We start from the raw sequence: 19,323 nt of genomic DNA on the forward strand, positions 1-19,323 counted from the left end.
TCTCATTTACAAGAGAGAGCTCTTTTGATTTATATATACATCACCATAATATTTACAGAAAAAAACTACCACAAAGACGAGTAAAAAAACATTAATGTTCCAGTAGACACCAGAAAATCCCAGAAAAAGCCTGTTAATCCTATAATTTATCTTAAGCATTTAACAGAAAAGCACTTAAAATACATCAACAAACTGTCAAAAGACAGCATTATTCTGGTAAAGTGGATGCCACAAAAGGCTTGTTTTTTTTCTTCCAATTTACACAAATGTCTGTAAAACTCAATATATATGTCCGTACGTATATACAGATCATTTGACTGTTTAGTAGATAAATATCTTTGATTAGAAATAAAGACTCAGCTTAATGAAGGCTCAAACCCATTACACATTACGGCATTTGGGTCTTTATGCTTGACAGACGTTTCTCAGAGGCATGTACACAGTGGTCGTATTGTTGATAGGATCTGCAGACGAGTCTCCAGAAAACGTCCGCTGTCCTCCTCCGCCTCATCCAGACAGAGTGGTGAAGATAAGAGAGACCAAGAATAGGTTCATCTTCGCTTAATGTGGGAGCGCTGCAGACTCTGTGTGTCATAAGTTCCTTGAGCTGAAAGACTTTAGTGACTGCAATATTAATTTGCAAGGAGGAGAAACATGAGTAAGACAGAGGAATCACCACCACATAGGGTGTGATGAAGAGGCTCGTCACTCCATCTGAAAAGCTCTCTTTTATTTTTTACCCCGCTGATGGAACAACCACACTGATTTCTGAATTTATTCCTCCACTGAGCGCTGACAGCCCCTCAGATGGAAGCATCAAGGAGTTCCCACAAAGTCTACAAAGGCATTTAACAATACTCGCAGTAACAACCGGATCATCTGGTTCTGTTTACCATCAGGCTGTAAAAAACTAATCTGAAACAAATGCTTGACATTGCTAATTGATTTTACTTTCCAACAACTTTATCCCGTCTTTAAGCGTGCACTATATCATTTTGTAGTGATAATATTTTGTTTAAAAAGTTTTATTTGAGGATTTAAAACAAAACAAAACAAAACAAAACGCAGCTGACGTCTTCTGCCTCTTACTTTATGGCACACTTCTTCATATGTGATGGAAGTGGGGCATTCTGTAGTTATGGTTCAATCTGGTTTTATGTGTGTTAGAGGAATAAACAGTTACTACACAAGATTCATGACTGTGTAGTAAATTTAACTGATTGAAATTATTTAATTTAAAGAAAATCTGAAGAAGAAACACTAAAACCCATTCATGTGATTTAAGTTATTTAAGTAGTCCAGCAACTTTCGGTCTCCGAGTACTCAGTATCATAAAACGCTCCTAGGTTTTGGTTTATACTGCTGTCATGCAGTTTAATTGGGAAAAAGAAGTTAGTTGCAATTTGTACCAGAGTGTCTATGCAAGTAGTTTATGTTGCTTTTATTAATAAAGGTCAAATCAATTTAAATTCTCTAAATTTTAAAGGGCTCTAATAATTTCCAGTCTAATATAACTCTACAACATTGTTTTTTTTCAATGTTGGAAGAAAATATGGACAATCCAGATGGCACAGTATTTTACTTAACTGAATTTCTCAGTTTTATTTGAAAAAAACCATACTGTATTAATACATGTCAATAAAAAGTATCAGCAACAATTTCAAAATCTATCAAATCAGTCTATACTGAACATTATTACTCATCACTAAATAAATAATGTTATTGAATATTGTGCTTTTTTGATCACACAATTTTCTGTTTTTTCTAATGATCTAATCAACTTAAAAGAAACACAAAAATAATCTGAAACAAAAACACTTAACACTATTTCTGCACCATCTGTACAGAGAACGTTTTCCTGAGCCGATCAAAGGTTTAGCAGCGTACCTCAGAGGTTTAACAACTTCATTTGAAATTCTAATGCCCATCAATAGTTTTAGGGGGAAAAATCTGAGGCAAAAAAGGAGCAATTTAAAGTTTGCAAATCACAGTGTTATAGCTGTCGCTCACGTCAGAATGCGAGGAGTAAAACTAAAATAGAGAATGCTTTCTTTTTCAGCCAGAATCAAGCTTGTTGTTCACGCTTGGAACTGACTTGGATTTTGGTTCATGCGACTCCAAATTTAACTGGACGCTTAAGAACAATATTATGCTTAAATTCTAGTCATATTTTTAAAAAAGTATTCTAGTAATATTTAATATTCGTAATAGCCAAGCTCCATCATGTCATAAAGAGCACATAGTTGGGTGTTTTCTCAAGAATAAACTTTTGAGACTGCAGGGTTATTCGACGTGTCCCAAGTAAAGCAGGAAGCAGAGTAATGGCCCTCACTTAATGAACCAGATTTCTGCTTTGGGAGGCAGACAGTCTTCTTTGCTGTTAAAACGTGGCTTAAAATATTCCGTTGTGAAAGAATTTATAGTTACACCTAGTTTTAGTGACCCTTCCTGTTACAGCTCCCTACACGCTTCTTTGCTGCTCTGGTAAACACCTGTAAATAGTCTAAATTAGTCTTTTATTGCTATAGTAAAATATTACACTGCTAAATGTGAGAAAAACTAACCTTTAGGCCGAGTACACTTTTTCAGAGATCAATGAACCCATTGCTTAAAACTGAAGCTTTGCAATTTAAAGTTGATTAAAAGTCCTGAACTTTTTATTACCTGCAACTAGTCCGGCTCCTTCGCTGGGCTGGCAGTTTTGGCGGATCTGAATCGCTGCCAACCAAGGAATAGTGGTTCATCTCCAAGACGTGGAACAAAATGTGCGTCCAGTTTTTGTCTTTTCCTTGCTCTCTTTATTCCATCCTTTTCACTTTGCCGCTCCATGGAGCTCCACTCATGTTAACTTAGTCCGTAGAAACGCTCTAGCTAGTTTGCCATCTGTTGTCAAGTGACTGATGATGACGTTGGTGGACGGCTGGTGACAAGCTTTACCCAGAATACACTTGGAGACAATATGGACGATCCACTTGCAATTGTGTGTGTCATAAAGTTAAATGTAAATAAAGCCAGTCATGTAGCACAACATTTTATTCAATATTTTACACTCACTATATCACTAAAATTAGTCGGTCTCATAAAGTTTATAGCAACCAGGACTCAATAATGACTGGGGCAACCTACTATATAATCTACTGGGACACCAGGCTATATAATCCACTCAACAGGAGAGGGCCTGCTTTCTCTAGCTCTCATCAGACGTGATAAAGATTTGGATTCCTGAAGTCATATTCCATCCGGCCCCCCTCTAGGCCCGGGCCAGGCCCCATTGAAGCGCCGTCCCTGGACCTGTACCAGGCCAGTCATGCCTCCAATTACCAACATTTGGACTTTTTAAAATCCTGTAGGAGCTTTAACTGTGATTTGATTACATACGAGTAACATTCCAACTTGGTCAGGTGTGAAACAATGGATGAGTATGTGAAACTACACTTTATGGCCACTGCTAAGCATGGTAGAGGATCTGTGATGCTGTGGGCTTGTTTCTCTTCCAAAGCCCCTAAAACTGCAATAGAGTGAGAGAAAAAAATGTCAGGATGTTTTAAATAAAAATCTGAGGGAGAGAAAACTGAAAACAAGTCATCACTGAATCTTTTTAAAGGAATTAGTAGAAAATCAACTTTTCAGATTTTGAGTCAGACTGTGCCATTGTAAAAAAAAAAAAAGCCTTCACCTTTTTACATTCCATATTTTTACCTATGCTTTCTATGAGTTTTGAGGGTTCTCTGGAGAAGGTCCTGACTGATTTTAATGGCGTTTCCATATGATGAGTTAAATTTAGCCTCAAAATGTTGCCTTAAGTTCTCTGGCACAATACCTTTGGCCTACATGATACCAGAATAGGAACTTTTTTATCCTGTATTATACATGTGCTGTGCAGAAGTGCCAGTTGTCTGCCTGAGAAAGCTCAGCTGTCACTCGGATCACTATTGGTGCAGAGACAGAGAGCAGGTAGTCGGGACAGATACTCAGGGATTCACATAGCTTTCAGCTGATCCATTAGGACATTCTACAATCCCGACATGGCCCAATGCCAAACATCCGGCTATCACAGAATTCAGACCAGCTTGAAGGTTCGTTCACTGCTCCGTAATATTTGTTGCACAAAAGTGTTTTGCGCATAGATTGTTTGCATGTATAAAAACATGCAATCACGAGGCAGCGTGTGTGAGTGTATGTAAGCAAGAGTGTATGAAAATGTGTAAATGAGATCGCTTGGTACTATCAAAGTGCAGCAGGACTATGACACTGTTATAAATAGAAGGGAGGAAGTAAGGAAGGTTAAATCTCTGACACTAAATGAGTGGAGCGAAGTCATCTGAACTGCTACATGTCCGATTCGACCTACTTCACAGAATGCAATTCTGCTCTGCACTGCAACTATACATTGGCACCGTAAAAGCAAAGCAGTTTTTTTTTTTTAGTTGTATAGTTCTCCCCTCTATTACAGAGGTTTAATTTGAAGTAACAATCGCTGCCATGCATGGCGTGGAAAGAGCTTATTAACAGTTATGGTTAAATTATCTCTCCATGAGCCGATGAGAAGCCAATCAGTGTTTTTTTTTCTGTTTTTTTTTTCCCGCATTAATAGTGCTTTACTAAGCAGTGAAAGTTGTTTCATGTACTGAATCCAGTGCTTCAGTAAAAGCTAAATGTGCAAAAGTTGAACTCTCAAAAATCCCCTTCATGCTTGTGATCCAAACATTGAAACCCTGTGGCGGAGCCGTTCCCAGCTGTCCAAGCACAACCTCGCTGCTCAATCATTCACTGTCTGCACTCTGACCACCGATCAAACTGGCATGACTTTGAACCCTGACTTTCGCCAGCTGCCGGTGGCGCCCATCTTCGAAGAAGGGACACGCGGGACACCGGGACTCATTGCCAATGTGGTACGGTGTCAACTCTGTGCTGGCTTTACAGTTTTTAGCATTCAAAGGGAATCTGCCAGGGCCCCCTCCGTCTTTATTACTAAACAAACAGGACAGGCTAAGGGCTGATCACATCCAGTCATCCAAGATGAAAAGCCCTCCTGGGAAGCAGTCACCATTACGCTGCTTGTTGTCCAGCCGTTTACTGTTTCCATATCAACTTACAGGTTTGATCTGAGCTATTTTGTTTATTGCCGCCAGCCGCCTGCTTGCTTGAGGACTCAGCTAAAAGTGCAGGGAATAAATCTGGGTCTTGACTTTCACAGGACCCAGAGATGCTGATCAAGCACAACAAGGTCACATTAATTGGAGAAGGAAGTGCTGAAGATGTCTTCGGGAAGGAGCGCCGGGGTTTGAGAGTAACAGCAAAGTGAGGCAGATCCTGTTTCTGCTCTGGTCCTCCTGTTCTAATCCAGCCTGGTATGTGTTGAGATCACAGCAGGTCCCTTTCACTGCAGCCATCCGGTGACTCTGAAGTGGGACCCGTTAAGTCTGTGCTTCCTCTGCTGCTGCACTTTCAGAGGAAAGCACCAGAAGGGCAGACTGTGGCAGGGCCACTCAGGGAGCAAAGTTTGATAAAAGAAACTTTAAGTGAAGTGAACCAACAGGAACATTCCCACTGGTTCTTTCAGATGTTGACCCCCAGCAAAAACACAGTGCAGGACAGATGTGTGTTTCCCTTGATGTATTTATGTCAGCTGCTTTCATAAATGCGCTGTGGCACCCAGACATGTTCACACTCATGAAGACGGTCCAGAGCGTACGCCCATAGTGGCACTCGCCACAAGCATATGGACACACACACACCCACACACCCCTACACACACAGGGAGAGAGAGAGCGAGAGAGAAAAAGATCGTGCTCGTAGTCAGTAATACCCCATGGATATTATGTCTCTCTCAGTAGACTGGACAGTTGATCACAGGAACTTAAGCACACAGTCACTTTGATGTAAACCAGATAGTGCAGTCACCTTGAAAATTGTTTAAATTGTACAAACATAAATATATGTATATATATATATATATATATATATATATATATATATATATATACATATATATGGTGTTGGTAGGGATTGTTCTCAATTCTGCATTCACATTCAAGTGAATTCAAGTGACAGTTACAAGTACCTAGGTATACCACAAGCAAATGGCAACCTCGATGAGGTCACAAGGAAAGGAGCCACAGCTAAATACCTCCAACGAATAAGGCAAGTCCTGAGAAGCCAGCTCAATGGCAAGAACAAAATCCGTGCGATAAACAGCTATGCCCTGCCAGTAATCAGATACCCTGCTGGAATAATTAGCTGGCCAAAGGAGGAGATAAAAGCCACGGATATTAAGACTAGAAAACTACTAACAATGCATGGAGGGTTCTGTCCCAAATCCAGCACCCTGAGACTGTACACGAGCCGCAAGGAAGGAGGCAGAGGACTAGTGAGTGTGAGAACCACAGTCCAGGACGAAACAACTAAGATCCATAAATACATCAGGGACAAAGCCTCAACAGACAATGTGCTCAGTGAATATCTCAGACAACAGGGAACGGAGGTTGAGGTGCCAGAGATACCATCATGGGAGGACAAGCCCCTACATGGGATGTACCACCAGCAAATAACCCAAGTGGCTGATATCAGTAAATCCTACCAATGGCTGGAAAAAGCTGGACTCAAGGACAGCACAGAGGCCCTCATCCTGGCCGCCCAGGAACAGGCCCTAAACACCAGAGCAATAGAGGCCCAGATCTACCACACCAGACAAGACCCAAGATGTAGGTTGTGCAAGGAGGCCCCTGAGACAGTCCAGCACATAACAACAGGGTGCAAGATACTGGCAGGGAAAGCGTACATGGAACGACACAACCAAGTTGCAGGCATAGTGTACAGAAACATCTGTGCAGAATATGGACTGGAAACCCCGAGATCAAAGTGGGAAACACCCCCAAAGGTGACGGAGAACGCCAGAGCTAAGATCCTGTGGGACTTCCAGATCCAGACAGACAAAATGGTAATGGCGAACCAACCAGATATTGTCGTAGTGGATAAACAACAGAGGAAAGCCGTTGTGATAGATGTAGCAATACCAAGCGACTGCAACATCAGGAAAAAGGAGCACGAGAAACTAGAGAAATACCAGGGCCTCAGGGAGGAACTGGAGAGGGCCTGGAAGGTGAAGACCACAGTGGTGCCTGTGGTCATCGGGGCCCTCGGGGCAGTCACCCCCAAACTGGACCAATGGCTACAACAGATCCCAGGAACAACATCAGACATCTCAGTCCAGAAATGTGCAGTCCTTGGCACAGCCAAGATACTGCGCAGAACCCTCAAGCTCCCAGGCCTCTGGTAGAGGACCCGAGCTCAGAGGATAAGAACCACCCGCGGTGGGTGAGAAGGGAATAATATATATATATATATTTAGAGAGAGAGAGAGAGAGAGACATGTTGGGTCTTGGTGGGTCTTGATAAAAATTTCAAGTTAATTGCTGGGTCTGTAATTAATTAATCGTTAGTTAATATAATTTTAATTCAATAACATTTCCAGTTTGAAAACCATGTTTACTGCTAGATTGATGAATAAATAGAGATGTAAGATTAACAAAGACACTATTCCTGGGTTGTTGCATCAGGTTGTTGGAAAGTACTATCATACCCATTCAGCTTTTAAGTGTTTCTCCTGATCATTCATGTAACTTCTTTGAAAAAAGATTTTCTTAAAAATGTGGATTGTGGTTTGTTGATGCAACATGTTTTGTGTTGAGATGGTAATCTTGGCTTGAATAACTTCGGTAAAAGACAACTCCTTTTTTCTGGAGTTCTAGAGTCGACAGAGTAAAACTGCAGGTAAAAAAACGTGAGACAAATGAATGTCTGAGTGTAACAAGGCTTTTACATGGCAAAGGTTAAAAGTTCACATTTTAAGTGGGACCACCTATGTTAAAATGTGTAAACTCCTGGAGCTGACAGGTTGACTTAATCCCCAACAGGCTGATGAGAGTTAAACAGTTTCAGGCCTGAGAAAATGTAAATTAAGAACAGGATTTGAATTTGTATTTTTATATTTAAAACTGTATTTTTATTTAACCTATGTTGAGTTTTGTCACTCTTTGTTCAATCAAAGATGCAGACTGAACAAAAACTCTTAGGTTACTCTTCAAATGAAAACATAGATGGGTCAAATAAACCACGAGCCTTGAACTTTGTCTCACTAATAACAGTTCACAGGTAGCTTATAATAGCTAAGAAAACACATCTGCAAAGAGACAATTAGATAAAAATCCCAGCTAATCTAATCTATTCATTTGATAACAAAAGTCATAGAAAGTGGACCTAGTGTGATCTACCTCAAAGTTAAACTGATTAGTGAAAGCTACTGCTTCCATGATGCAATGTTGAATATCATCCAAAGTGATGTTGGATCTCAGCAGAAATAGCAAATTTGTGATTTCTCTTTCAGATAAACACAACAAGAAATCAACAGAGGTCAGTTTTACATGGAATAAAGATGGACAGTAGATAAAAAGTAAATAATACCAAACGCGTAGGTGAGGTTTAGCTGGTGATTGTTTTTGATCCAAAGCCAAGTCGCCCCACACAAGGGCGGTGAGTCATGTTGGATTCAAAGAAAATTTAAAGCTCTTCCCTCTGCTTGCTTTGAGTTTACCTGATAGCAGGAGGAGCTGCAGACATGTGCTTGAGATAATAGTTCAAAGTTCAGCCATGTCATGCTTGAATGACTGGCCCACTTATTGTCCAACCTTGTACAGGATATAAAGCCAACATTAACAAAAGTCAAGTCAGTGAAACCACCTGAAACTCTAAATTTAAACACGTTTGTGATCAGTTCAGGCTAAAATAATGCTTAATCACCAGCACTTTGATCCAAGATCTGCGTTCTTTGAAGTGTGTGTGGCAACGCGACACTGTTAACTTTATAATGACTCTAAAAAGATAATCTGTTCTCATATCACACATTACAGAGATTAGGAGAACCTTTATCAGTTTAAGGGAGAGTCCGAAAACCTTACAGCTGTCTTTTTGACCTGTGACGGGCAATCTCAGCGCAGGTTAGGATGCTCAGTAGGTTCATGTTACTTACTTTTGGCATGTGCGACACTGCTGACACACAGAAGCAGCTGAAAACACTATGGACAAACCACATGAATGAGTGGGACAGAAACATAGAGCTGCACAGCTAAACAAAGACTTTATGTTGGGTTCAAAATATCTCATTGACCAGATCATTCCCCGTTTCTGTTGGAATCTTATGAATATCTACATGGCAAATAATTTACTAGAAGGTGTGGTAGGATAAAAGAAAACCAGATGTCATACTATGTATGTTGCTTGTGTTGCTGAATCCTTATTTGCAAGGAGCATGTTCAAAAATAATGTTTGATTGTTTGAATTTCAGAATCGGAATCAGCTTTATTTGCCAAGCCTGCGAACACAAACAAGACATTTGTCTTTGGTTTCACTTTGATCTCATTAAAGATGGTTAAAATGTAAACATGTTATAAAGTTAAAATAAAAACTAAAAAAGTTTTTGTCTGTCTTGTAAATATGTAAATATGAACAGTGGTTTTACAAAAGAGGAAGACAAGGCTGAAGTAGTGCAATATAGATGGCATTGATCTGGACGTTTTGTGTGCTCATTAGAGAGACAGCCTGGGAGAAGAAACTGTGTCTGTGGTTTTTGCAATTAACTATGTAGCACCATCCTGAACACAGAAGTCTTAATAGTTTGTGTCCAGGATGTGTGGGTTCCGTAGAGATTTTAGCTGCTCTGACCCTAGAGTTGTACAAATTCTGGATGGAGGGGAAGGTCACTTCCGACGGTTCGCTCTGCAGACCTAATTGTTTGTTGCAGTCTGGTCCTGTCATGTTTTGGGCAAATACAAGACAGACTGAATCGAATTGCCACAGGAAGTACAGGCTCTGCCAAGAAAAGTTGCTTCCTGGGAACCTAATGTGATCACAGTAGACACAGTGAGGAAATGAATGTGGAGGGTGTTCTTCAGTCATCCACCTTCATTTCCACAGTCTCTAACAGGGTAACCCCTCAGTGTCTGACCGCAGCAGCAGACCAACAGATCCACTTCATCTCTGTATGCAGACTCATTTCTGTCTTTGAGCAGACAAATAACAGCGGTGTTGTCTGCAAAACGTCTGAGGTTTCACAGACGAGTCTGCTGAGCTTTAGTTTGTGTAGGGAGAGAAGTGGAGTGGAGAAAGGACACGCCCTTGGGAGGGGTGCTTGTACTGATGGTTCATGTGCAGGAGAAGATGCTCCTCAACATCACCTGTTGCTACCGGTCACTGAAGATTTTACCTAAAATTCATAGAGTCAGTTATCCAGCTCCTACTGGCAACCACAGCTGCCAATATTTTACCATAAATTAGAGATGCCCTGCAGAAATTGAACAGACGTATCTGGTTGCTATGAATAATTCCTTTAAATGCAGAGGTAAGAGACCAGGAACTGCAACAGCCAACACACTCCCTCAATACAATATCTGCAGATTTTAAGAAAATTGGATTCACATCACTGGTGAATGCTGCACATTCACCAGTGATGTTCAGCATCCTGAACATCACTGGTGAATGAGTTAAGTGGGTCATAATCACTATAACAACATAAACCACTTTGACTTTCTATGCATATCCATGAAATCTATTTCATTAACTTGAATAAAGCTATGATATTGTGGCTAGTTATCAGCAAATGCCTATTTTTACAAGAGTCAGGTTGTTCTGAGCTTTTGCTTGAAGAAAAAGGGATTGAATGCAAAAATTGCAGTTAAAGTTAAAGATTGTGACTTTTGTGTGTTAATTTCTCACTGGGCCACAGAGTCAGTAAGGTATTCAGCTCCTACTGACATTTAAGTCACATTCTTTCAGAGTTGTTTTTCCGCTTTGAAAAATACTGTTTTCAAGAGCACAGGGGTGCAAAGGGGCAAAGCTTTGGAAAGAGATAACGATCACATTTCCAATATGTTTTTCCAGAGAACAGAAGAACTTTGGTACCTGTTGCATGTGCAAGACAGAGAGGTGTCAAAACTGAAACATGACCAGCCCATCTGACAAAGGGGGAGACACTGTGAGGGATCGGCTAGAAGAAAGAAAGGCCTGAATCCCACCACAGCAGATGGGAGCTTTATCGTTATTGCCGCGGGGAGAAAGGGGGCCAAAAGAAGAGACCAGAGACCACAAAAAAGGTTCAAGACATGGCTGGACTGTGACACATGTCCTACAGTGGAGGGGTATTTTGCTCACCTAAGCCTTTGGTGTGTCATCATGTTACCCTGCCCTGTCAGGCGCCTCCACCCTGCCCGCCTGCACCGTATTGTTCTGGACAACAGAATAAAGGAGAAAAGATAATGACAAAAGACAGCCGGCTAGGCAGTGGGAGTGAGACACATTTTAGTCTATTGTTACTCCTGTATTTTTTTTAACACTACTAAACTGAGGGATAAATCTGATCAAAGCGTAGTATTTGATTGCTTTGTTGTATTCTCAGTTATGAATTATGGCTGTACTAGGATGACATGTAGGAGTTAAAAAGCTTCTAAAGATGTAGAGGCTTAATAACAGTAACCTCATATGGCAGAGCTCTTGAAAAGACACACCTGAGGATCATTCAGCGAACATCGCAGCTGGGTTATATTTTTATTATCATCTAATGTGCAGACAGTGACAAATTTATTGGCACCCCTGGTAAAAATGAGTAACCCCTCAGTGTCTGAATGCATGCATGATTACATAAAAAGTAGAGATTATTAACTGTAATACAACCCAAGAGAAACGTCAACATGATAGCAGGTATTTAGTATGGTATTTTGCAAAATTAGGCATAATAGGGCATAACTCATCTCAAGAAGTGCAACGTTCATCTAGGCTGCTTTCAGAGGTGAAGCAAGCCTTTGCAAGAAGGTTTCCGAGAAATTCAAGATTTAATTTGAGTTGAACTAATGAGTGTGGAAAAAAGTCCAATTAAAAAAAAAAATTGTTTTGATCAAAATCATCATTGCCATTTTTATTGCTCCCCCCCAGCCCCCTTGATTTAGTGTCTGGAGAATTGATTCTCTGTTGATTATGCCACATGTTTTTAATCATTATCAATGTTCAGCTTTCTGGTAATCCACCAGATTGTTATTATAATGTCTGGTATGTCAGAAAGTTGGCCACGGTTTCTATGGCCAATGGTGGAGAAAAAAATCCATTGCATAACTCATCTGCCACTGCACTTTACGCTAGAGATTAGGTGCTAAACTTATGTTTATTTTGAAAGAAATTCTAAGCATACCTGTTTTTCTGCCTCTGTTAGCTATTTTCAGTTACGGTTATTGTCCTTGCTAATTAAATACATAAAAAATGTAGATTTGTCTTAATTTCTTGTAGGATTACAAATTTTTAAAGATATTCCAACAAATGTATCTACACTGTACATCACCACATGGCTCATTCAAATACCCACAAACTCCTTGAGATTAGTTTTAACCCCAAAACAAACAATAGCTAATTCCAGTTTCAACATGTTCATTTCTCTTTGCACTGATGTAAGGCAAAGCTTTACTGGCACTGTTGAGTTTCCATCTGCAGAATTAAGAACAGATCAAACAGCAGAAGTAAAACATGAAGCATTTGATCATACAGGATGCAAAATAAATAAAACTAATCATAAGCATGATGGATGTAATCTTCAAAGTGAGGCATGTGCTTCGTCTTTGAGTCTCATGGTGTTTTGACTGAGCTATCTGTGACATAAACAAACTGTGTAATAAACACAGATATTAAACCAGGTCTTACAAACACAAAACTTTGGGAGCTCTGAAATGAATAACACAGCCACCAAGACCTCCATGTAAATACAACTGTAACAGACACAACATGTAGATACACACACATACATGCTGTGTTTATATATCTGAGTGTCCTGGGAACTCAAGGTTTTTTACAGGAAGCATGAAGAGAAGAGGTTTATGCAATCCTCCTGGAGGTGCTGCGGGATCAAGAACAGTCTACCTGCAGGTGGTAAAGCTAAGCTTTCAGGGGTGAGAGGTTGCAGACACTGGTGCGGTCACACACGTGTCAGAACACTGTTTCACTATTTACAGCTGGAGAGGCCCACCTCAGACCACCTACAAGACCTCCTTCACTGCCATTCTGTGTACACAGCTCTTTGCCTCAGGATCCACTAGGCGGGAGTGAAAATCCAAAAACAGCCTCTGTTCATCCTGACATCCTCTTGATCGTGTCAAAAGTGTGCTGTGACTGTCACCATGTGTCCGTGGGTGCTCTGAACTCTGATTGTTTATGATGCAGAAAGAATTCAGAAATCGGAGCCAATGGTTGTGGCGCTTCAGAAGTGGAATTGGTCTCTTCGTGTAACTCCAGTGAAACCTGCGGCTGAGCCTTTGGGCTCCTCAGTTTCAGCTGAATGTTGAAAGTTGAGTTCAGTAGGGTGGCTAACATTATTGGCATGCATATCAGCTTCAACCAATAAGATCTACATGCTAAATCTATTAGTCAAATATCTAAAATAGATCTGTATATGCAACACGAGAGCATCACCCCCTCATTGCATTGCTATGAATATCTTTTCATCCTTGATCTGGAAGCGGTGATCATACATGAATATGCTCCTCCAAATCCTGCTACCTCCCAGTCTGCAGAATATACATACTCTGAATTAGCCAGAGGCTGCAGCTGAATGCATGACGGATGACATACAAACTATTGTTATGCCAATAAAATCAAAGGATGGCCAAATTTGGAATTGCTCACTAAGAGTGCTAGCATTTACTGCATGCATATTGTAAAATCCAAAATATATAACAGAAATAAATTCTTGAATCATATCCTTAATGCTAACATTCATATTAATGTTTTTCTTTATCTTATTCATTTTACTTTTATTTATTTTATTTAGATATTTTTTATGTTGTAGCTGTAGTAGTAGCATATAACCCTAAAAAACTGGCTGTTTAACATTTTCTTTCTAGCGCTTATACAATTCATGCCAAGCACTTCAATTTTTGTTGTTTTCCCCATTTATTCATTTGTTTGAAATAATTTACTTTAGTAGTAATTACATTCCGAATTTATCTAATCATCAACATTTTGTGTGCATTTTTAAAAAGCTAAAAAAAAAGGTAAACTATTTACAATAGGCACCAAAGAACTACACCAGACAAAGAAAACAGAAATAAAATAAAATGTCTCCCTCTGGTGGTTACATGCTAGAAGCAAAGGTAAGCTTGTTTTACCTCACACAAAACAAAATGTAAAGATTTTGTAGAGCTGATCAAGTGCACCCTAGGTCTATGTTTTAGACTTAGATTTCAGTAAATATTTAATGTAATGGAGCATAAATGCTATGGTTAATTTTGCTTTCAACAAAAAAGAAAAATTTCAGCCCAATATTGTAAAATGATTATTAATATTTGCTGACATAATGCAAACTCTATTTATTTATTTGAGGCATATTTATATTTTTTTTTGCACTACATCCTACAAAAATAAGTATAGAGAAAAAGCTTATAAGACTGCTTATTCAAGCTGGACTGGTATCAACGCAGGATACCCTCCAAACATTTGTAAATTAATATTTTTAAGACAATGTCCTTAACAGTACATCAATCTCCATTCCAGTCAGAGTATAGGTTTAAAGTCAGTCCACTTCTCATTAGTGTAGAACACTATAACCCAATAATTTCTCAGTTTCTTCTGGCTTTTCAGCAGTTTTATCAAGACAAATTGTTTAGCATGAAAGTTAAAGTTTTTCAGCCGCTGAAAATTGGCAATAGCATTTACTGCTTATTTTACTACAGGTTATTTTATTTATTTATTTATTTTAAATTTTTTTGCATTATTTAATTTTGAATTAATGTTATTTTATGAACATTTTGCTTGACAACACACTGATAACATGGCAATGTGTATTACTGACCAGATGTAGCATCTGTTACTTGAGCTGCCAGTTTTCTCCTTCCTTATCTCTGAACATCTGTTCAACATTTTTCTCTGACATTTTTCTCATTTTGCTAAGTTTGGTCTGTATTTGTCCCCTTTCTTCTCTACACATTGCAGGTTAAATTAAACAACTCTGAACTAAAACTGCATGATCCAATCCACTTTTTGCAACTCCAGTAGGAGAATATTCATCAGAGGTTGGAGGAGAAAGTTCATCAAAGCTGGCGTAAAGTGACATGAGTGTATTCTGAAGAATAGAATCCGAAGAAACACATCCGAAAGGTGGAATAAAGTTATTATTATCTTAACCAGAATTATGAGGCCACCAGTTTGCAACCATCTTCCTCTAAAACTTCCATATAAGCCATTTTTATTTTTATTTTGCTTCTTGATCCCATTGGTATGAAAAGGTCCAAGAAACCCTGCAGGTTAGATGATGAGGTAGGTAAATTTCTTCTTATCTGTATTTAAGTCCTTCTAGCACATTGTAGGTAATTGGCTGTGAACACTTAGACCTCCAAAATCCCTCCAAAAAAAAGTAATTGAGGGGTGTGCTGTGGTGGTGCAGGGGGTTAGCACGCCCCACGTTTGGAGTCCTCGACGCAAACGTCGTGGGTTCGACTCCCTTTGCCGCATGTCTTCCCTCCTTCCTGTCTGCCTACTGTTGAAAAAATTCGAGCGGCTAGTGGCTCTTCGGAGAAGAAAAATAATTATTATAAATATTCCTTTGGAGAAAAAAACTGAAAAAAACCCAAAACTAATTGTATCACAACAGCTCAGAGATAAAAAGTCAACTCTGTCATTGCTTATTCGTAATCCATGAAGGAGCAATGCATGACCTGCAGATGTGCAGAAAGTGTCATGTTTGGTGTCTTGACTCATTACTGGAGCAAAGCATGACAGGCCATCATCACCCCACTGTCCTCAGTCACATGTCCTGCAGCTATTAATAGCATAAATCCTCAACACATATTGGAATCCAATCCAATTCTAACAGATTTCTTCAGATCATCACACAACTTTAATATTAGACAAATGTGACAATGCAAAAGGCAGTTTTCCCACTTGTTCAAAATAATAATAATCTAAATACATCTCAACCAATGTAAAAAGAATTATTTGCCCATAAGTTTTCCAAAATCTGAGTATGACTATGCCTCTGAATGATAGAAGCAGGAGCTATAAATCATGATTATTCCTGTGAAGCTATTTCATGGTCTCTGATAGAGTTCACTGTGTCACTAAGGTTGGTCTATTAATAATCTTCTTTCCCATCTAGTTGCTGTGCTATTAGCTCCGGCTAAATCTGTAGTAATCTATTCAAACAAGTCTGACGAAGCTCTCAGAAATAATGGATGGTTGATCCACTCTGCCATTAGATAATAATTTTCACCAAACAGTGGCTCCAGATTCAGGGTTGACCTTTAAACCTGGCTTCATCTGCCTCGCTGATGGTGAACTGATGATATATTTAAGGGACACTGAAATTAACATTCTGTGAAAGTAAGTTTTCATTTATGATATTTTTTTTCTCTGTAAATCATTAGAAAGAGGTTAGACATTTTCAGGACACACTAATAGGAAATTCATGGAGGTTTTTACTCATTTATGTCTAAGACAAATTTGGAATAAGATTGATAATTGTTGATTTTTATCTCCACTGGAATATTAATTTTTGAGCTACCTACGGTGCTTGGTAAATTTAGTCTTTTGTTTTTCAGAATAAATTTATTTGGCACAGTTAGAAAAAAAATCAGTTAAATATATTATAAAGAAATTGTTAGGTATACTAATAACTGTGCGAATTCCTAATGCCTATTAATGCACTCAAAAAAAGATGAATTGATTTTATAAGACCTTGTGTCAATAGATTTGTTTCCCATCTGCAATCAGGGATTGTTAGTAACATAAAGTGCTTCCAAAATGACAATATTTATATTAATTGCTTTTCTGGTAAAACATCACCTAACAAAAAGTGGAAATATACACCAATAGCAGAGACAAACCGAGGCATAAGTGATCTAAGCTGAAGGCACCAAATTGTCAAGTGCTTGAATTTTAACACAGTTGCTTTGACAGTGTCAGCGTAGATATATTTACAATTTTAAAACAAATATTTGCGGTTTTATTTTAAGTTTTCTTTGTAAAAGTGAATAATTTTCATGGTTTGATTTTCATGCAAACAAGGCCACAGTCTGATGCTACAAGTTTAAAGTTTTCTTTGTGTTTGATCTCACTTTATTCACAAATCTATCTCAACAAATGTTAACTAATTATCAATGACGGTTTTTAAGCTCAGTCAGTTAAACCTGGTGATCTTAACAGGGCCAAATAACCTTAGGCCAAACCAACGCTGTAGCCACTCCTTCCAGACACAAAAGTAATTCTTAAAGGCCACAGGACCTTATAAGTACAACAAATCATCATCAAAAAAAAAATTTGCTTGAGAGGATAGACATCCTTAGGCCTTCTTTGTCCTGACCTAAATATAAAACATAAGGTCTTAGAGTCCTTCAAGAAAGCAGCCTTTAGTACGGGTGATGTAGAAACTAAGAGGGTGGAAAAGTCTCACTTCTGACTGATAACGTCTGTATGTGCCACATATCAGCCTGGAAACATTTGCTAGATTGCTGAAGAAAAATTGTTCTCACTTCTAATTTTAGAGCTATATCTTTAGAATATAAAAAAACTATTAAACCAATTTGATTCAGCTTGTGAAACACCTTTAGACAATTTTAGTGCCTGGTTGTGTTTGAGGAATAATACCTTCACTGAATTGAAGAAAACTGAGCTCTTTCATGTTGTTTGTCACTTAAACCTCATTTTAGAGCAGAAGCTATTTCAAAACCTGTTTCTTGGCCGAAGCATTTGTCCTTCTCAACACTTTAGTGAGAAGTGACAGAGGTGACTGACCACTTACACAGTAATTGGACAGCTGATTGTTGTGGATCGCCCGAGAAAAAATAAACTAACAGGACCTTCCTCCAATCATTTAGTGTAAATAGAAATACTAGAGGACATGAAGAATTTCTCTTTTTCTTTAAACGAAGGTCGGGAGCTACAAACGACTTAAAGGGACAAAATACATTCATTGTTTTACTCTCATTTAGTGTGAGAAGCTCGAGTACCCTCAGAGAAGTTATACTGATTTTATCTCATGTTTGGGGCTCTTCATTTTAATATCGCCCTGGGCAACTCCCCATATGGCTCATATCAAAAACCACCACAGTTTGGATGTGTTATTGTGATGCTTTCAAGCCAAACGGTACTGAGGTAGTGACATCTTGATGGGATTATGTTTCCCTGCTGGTGTTTCTGGTGCATTGTAGACATTTAAAGGAATGCCAAAGTAGAAAAATTAATTTACACTTTTCCTCAAATCAAAAGTTAAAACCGGGGCAGTTGTGTTTTCCAGCAGAGCAAACAAGCATCCAAACTGATTTTGAAAATAGTGAAGGAGTGGAATAACCCCCAACATAAGTTGTATTAAAATTATATAAACTATGTTAAAAATAATTTCCCAAGTAAGAAACTCTGTCAATTTTGCCAAGAATAGTTTTCAAATACCCAGCCAGAATGACACCAAACTCTTGATAATTGCTTTAAAAAGATAACTGCTCTCAGTTGAAGATTTTCAAAATCACAGAAGACAGAGACACAATAGTACATACAGTGGGAAGAAGCTGGAATACCCACAGAGATGTTCTAAAATCAGTCCCATTTTCTCATTGGCATGTAAATTGTGCCTATTTGTGATTTTAAAAAAAAGTATTGGTACGACAATCTCAATGATAAAAAGTACCAGGTATCTGATCTAATTTATGTGTGCATGAATGATAGAAATTGTTTCATTTCAGCTGTGTTAAATTTACCAATTTGAGGAGGATTTCCATCTGTATTTCCAGTTTTCTAAAAGAGACTGAAAAATTCTAAAAACTTCAATGAGTTTTGTTGTTGTTGTTGTTATACTGAGCTACTTCATTGGAATTGCAATAGAATGAGTGTTCTAACCGCCCTACTAAACACAGTGTGAATCATTTTATGTCACTTCAGATTGCAACACGACTCAAAAAATGAAGAAAGCTGTCTTTGTCTGAGCCAGATGCAGAAAACAGTAAAACTTTGTAGAAACGATGCTCGTAGTGAGTCAGCTGGTTATCACAACTATAACCTTCTACTCAACCAGTTATTTGTCTGGAAAATAATTACAACCATGCAAGAAAATAATCAATAATGGGACAAAAATGTTCCCAGAAAATGAAGGAATAAGTAGTCTCCTTTTTCTCAGAGGATTTATATTTGTCAAGTCTACTGGTTGGAAACCAATGCATATTGATGGACCTGCTTCCCTTGGAAGTGCAGTGACCCACGAGTGTAAAGGATTATCCTCCTCATGCTGGAAGGTATCTACACAAAATC

The sequence above is a fragment of the Xiphophorus maculatus genome, chromosome 8, assembly GCF_002775205.1.
Source record: "Xiphophorus maculatus strain JP 163 A chromosome 8, X_maculatus-5.0-male, whole genome shotgun sequence".
NCBI classification, from domain to species: domain Eukaryota; kingdom Metazoa; phylum Chordata; class Actinopteri; order Cyprinodontiformes; family Poeciliidae; genus Xiphophorus; species Xiphophorus maculatus.